The sequence below is a fragment of the Sesamum indicum genome, linkage group LG2, assembly GCF_000512975.1.
Source record: "Sesamum indicum cultivar Zhongzhi No. 13 linkage group LG2, S_indicum_v1.0, whole genome shotgun sequence".
Lineage (NCBI taxonomy): Eukaryota > Viridiplantae > Streptophyta > Magnoliopsida > Lamiales > Pedaliaceae > Sesamum > Sesamum indicum.
Window position 1 is genome coordinate 1874699 of NC_026146.1, and position 5272 is coordinate 1879970.

The 5272-nt window shown below is 36.6% G+C and overlaps 1 non-coding gene across 1 annotated transcript; it reads right to left on the reverse strand.

Annotated features, from left to right (window-relative positions):
* Positions 2719-2790, reverse strand: TRNAD-GUC. The gene has a single exon. It is a non-coding gene; the product is annotated as a tRNA-Asp (tRNA).

The window sequence follows — 5272 nt, forward strand, 5'->3', positions numbered from 1 at the left end:
TGCCTTTTTTGCAATCCCTTCTTCAAGATCCGCATACGCTTCGGCCCAAGTTTCAAATAATAGTCCATATCCATTGGACCCGTGTATTTTTTTAGCGCTTCAATTGGCGCTATCTATGGGAACACAGAGTTAAAGACATGAGTAACAATGGATACACCTAGCAACGCATTCAACAAGGAGAAGGTTGTGGAGATAGCTGGTAGCACCCAAGCTTTAGAGGTCGTACCAAGGACACCCCTGGCCACCGCCAGTGGGGCGATAGTGAGTCCTGCCTCCCAAACATGCATCCTTCTCAAAATAAAGACCTACCCCCAGGCAGGTATCCTTCATGGAATAAGCTTTGCCCCTAGGCAAACATTTTTTTTTTTTTTAAAACCACCTAGAGGTGGGCGGAGCTTTTCGGAGCGCCCAATGTTTCTATATTAAACACACAAAATAATTACAGCAGGAAGAGCTACCTCCCTAGAATTTTTAGTAAAGCCATAAACAAGGAGTACTACTCTCTTACAAATAGAGCAACAATATACAAAGAGTACTACTCCCTTACAACAAAAAATCCGAACATGTGTAGTAGAAAAATTATAGCGAGTCAAAAAGGTTTTTGTAATCCCACCACGTCGTGGATCGCACAGCACCTGGAAATAAATCTGTACAAAAAGGCCAAGCCAGAGTGTGTGTAATGTTCCAAAATGATAAATGATGAACATAAGTATTAAGGTCATGTATGTATGGCTGGCAGCCTTTGAACTTGTGAAAGTGGTTCATAAGACCTGCAAAAGATATAACAACAAACAACTAAATAAAGGAGATCAGCAGAAGTGATAAAACCAAAAGGTAACCAGAGAAATATTGGTCCGAACATCAACCATATGGATGAGTAACCTCCAAGGAACCCATATAAGAACAATCACAAAAACAGCACAGAGAAGCTCAGATAGGACAACAAGTATCAGCAAAAAACTAATCAGTAATGAAGTACCCCTAATTTCAATAGAAAATATTTTAACTGAAATTAAAGGTACTAATACTTTTGATTCTAATAGCAGGCATCAAATGCCCCTAGGCAAACATCTCCCTCAATGAATGAATCTTCACATACAGACTTTCCTCAGGGAGTATCTTTAATATTTTAACTTAATAATCTTGGAGGTTTATTATACCACCTTGAATGGGTTAACATGTGCCTTCTTGTAGGGATTTCATGAGGGAAGCATCCTTCTCCAACTTTTAAGATTAAAGCTCTGCCCCCAGGCAGGGACCCTCTCATAGAAAATCCTTTCTTCCACACAGGCACAGAGGCCTTTCTCCGTGGAGGTACCCCAGCCTTCCTTCAAACAGGCACTTAGGTCCTTCTTTGGGGTAACCTAGACTCGATAGGAATCAATCCTAAAAAAATCTTATTTTAGGATCGTTCAATACTATTTATCATTAATCTTGGGTTGATTCAAGGTCTTAAAGTGAGCCCTTATTAGGTTCTTCTTTGAACCCAGAATCAGTCTAGTTTAGACTCGAAGTCAGTATAGACTAGACCAAACTCAATCTATATATGCTTATTTATTTTTTTAAAAAATTGTTTGAGTTGAGTTGGTTTGGGCTCAACCCAAACCATTTAATGAAACAAAAAGAAGAAAGAAAATTGGATTGGCTAGTCTGGACACCTAGTCCCAGACACAAAGGAATTCTTAGGGAAGAAAAAAATCTTTTTTCTCTAACCACTACAAAAAAAAAAAATAATTATTAGTTACAATATTAATGATTATGGCTAAAAATCATGGTAAATTATTACTATTAACTATGGATAAATAAAATCGATATAAAAATCTAGTTTTTTCATCATGAAAAAATAACTTAGCCATGATCAAGACATTCAACACGACTTTAGCCATGACAAATATTTTAGTCATCATTGCAAAAATTATTGCCAACAACTATTGTGTGACTGTGATTAATAATTACTTGTTATAATTATTTATTATTAATCATGACAATAAATCATTGTTAAATGTTGTAATTCTCCGGGTGAACGTTGCTTATCCTCATTCCCTTCTTCTCCTAAGGCCTTCCCCTAACCTCCTATTATATCTACTACAAAGTCAAACATTGATTTCGAATGCCTATTGTTCGTTTAGAGTATTGATGAGAAGGTTCATCAAATAATTCTCAAATAATTTTTGGCAATGTAATGTTCTTTAAGACGCTTTGTTAATTTTTTTTATTTATCTTATTATTCGTTCCACATGTGTATTATTATATTCAATTAATAAAATCGAGTTATTTTTTTAACTTTAAATTACTTCAATTTATGATTGTCTTATAAAATACATAGATAATAAATTTATAATTTAAAAACAAACAAGGTAGAACTACTAATGGACTTATATAAAAGTTTGACTAATAAACTAATAAAACATTTATCGATGCAATAATTTACAAATTAATGAATCAATGTGGGACAAGTTTAGAAGTAGAAGAACAAAAAAAATAAAAATAAAAATTAGAGTTTCAAAAGTAAAAGTATTTAAAAATTCTACTTGTATAATTAAATTAGATGACATTCTGCATATGTTAATAAAACTTATTAGATTAATAAGAAAAGAAAGACACAAGCTGGCCCGGCCCGGTGGTATTCAGGCCTCGGACCCAAGTGCGACAACTTGAGAACCAGTGGAAGTGGAACAGTCTCTCTTGGAATGGGGAAAATAATTTGAAAAAGGAAGACGCCGTTGCCGGGGATCGAACCCGGGTCACCCGCGTGACAGGCGGGAATACTCACCACTATACTACAACGACTTGTCGATTTCTTCATTAATATTACCACAAAATATTCTTGTCTTAAATCGTCTTTTATTAAAAAATGAGTTTTTTTCTTACTTTTCACTTCTTATACACATAAATTTTGTAAGGGCATCTTTACATGTTAAGTTATCAAGCAATCAGAATTTCTTATATCAAAATAAATTATATGATTTAATATATTCTAATAATATTATGCACACAAGAAACGTGTATCACACTAACTAATTTATATTAATAAGAACAAAACCTTATTTTTATTTATAAACAATGGTTACTTACATCACGCACTAATTTTTCGAATTACCGAAAAGAACCCTTATGTATTTTTCAATCAACCCAACTCAAATTTTTATTCTCCCCTATATATGTTTACTATCTGATTTACATAAAAATAAGTTGTTCTAAAAAGGTCCAAACGATCCAAAATAAAGAAAAAAACAAGAAACTCGTAGAGTTTTAGGAGACCCAAGGGGACCTATCAGGCCGCCCTGGCGGGTGTTCCCTAGAATAGATTGGCAAAATGAGGAGGCCCAAAATATCCTTCTACTTGGACTATGATCAAAGCCCAACAAAACATTCAACCCAAAAGGCCCGCGTGGCAGTGCACACTCCACTGTGGCATCCAGTTGGCTTAGGTGTCAGCAACCACCTTAGAACCACATCAAGCTAGTAAGGAAGAATAGTCTGACAGTTGGGATTCCTTGCAGACGAGGGAGGACCCCCCAAAGCCCTAGACTCCTGGGCGGCTAGGAGTCCTCGTGGATAAAGGGCCACCCCAACTCAATGATAAGGATTCAAAAGCACGCCTAACAGAACATAAGAACAAATGATGGCTTGTGCAAATGACCTTCATCCACTTTTTCTCGCAAATGGAAGAAACGTGCATAGTCCTATCGGAAGAAGATACCCCTTTATAATTACAGGTTTACTCTTTCATACTGAAGGCACTTCCTGAGACCTTCCCGACACATTTCTCACTCTCTGGACGTCCCCCTCACGTCCCTCACACTTCTCTTATTCTCTAAATCATCTCTCTAACTCTATAAATATTTTCTAAACATTCTCTAAGTACTCCACAAGAACATCATCAAGTGTTTTTATACTTTTCACCGACTTTATTCACCATATCTCGATTTCAATTATATTTATTTACTTTTTGACTTTGTTTCATCTCAAATCCAATACTAACTTGAGCGTCGAAGTGCTAACGCCATTTTTGCAAGTCCCCCCTTCAAGATTTATATTCACTTCGGTCTAAGCCTTGAACGGTTGCCCATATCCATTGGACCCATACGTTTTTTGAACGCATCACTATCTATCTATACTAATATATATATATATATATATATGTCTTTTTCACTTACAAACAACGGTATGTGATACTCCAACACCAAATTTTTTGTGCAGATAATATATCTAAGTTAATTTTATTTATTTATTTTTTTAAATATGATATATCAATTTATATATTTTATTCTTATATAAAGTTATGTGCAAGAAAGGAGACTGGCCTAAAGAGGCCCAAGCGATCCAAAAAGAAGAAAAAAATGAGAGGTCCCTAACATCCTAGGAGGCCCAAAAGGACCTGACAGGCGATCCTAGCGGGTGCTCCCTAGAAAATAGATTGGTAAAGGGAGGTGGCTGAAGGACCAAAAGGGCCACGCATATGGCAGATACTCTCCCACGTGGCATCTCATCGTCCCATGTGTTAGCAACCACCTTTGACCACATTAGCCCTAGGAAGACCCCCCTAGTGGCAGAGACTCTTCATAGATGAGGAGTCTCCCAAGACAAAGTAAGTAAGGAAGGACTCCTTGCAAATGGAGGAAACGAGCATAGCATTATCAGAAGAGGCACCCCTATAAATACAGATTTACTCTTCCATACTTAGGGAACTTTTTGAGACCTTCCTGACACATTTCTCCCTCGTTGGACGTCCCCCTCACGTCCCTCACACTTCTCTTACTCTCTAAATCATCTCTCTCACTCTCTAAACACTTTTTAAACACTTTCTAAACATTCTCTGAGCACTCCACAAGCACATTATCAAGTGTTCTTAAACTTTTCACCGACTTTATTCATCATATCTTGATTTCAATTATATTTATTTACTTTATGACTTTATTTTATCTCAACTTCAATACTAACTTAGGCGTCTGAGTGCTAATGCCATTTTGCAGTCCCCTCTTCAGGATTTGCATTCGCTTCCACTCAAGCCCTGATCCATTGTTCATATCCATTGAACCCGTGCGTTTTCTAAACGCATCATTGGCATCATCTGTGGGAACACATATATAAAATGTGAAAATAATGGAAGGAGTCCACACCTCCTCGAAGGACTAACCCGAAATGATGATCCCTCTCATGCTGGAGGACCTCCCACGCATGATTACCAGCTCTATTCAAGGCCCAACTTCAGCAATCCCATCATTATCATTACTTAATGCTAATATTCCTACCAATTTAATTTTAATTT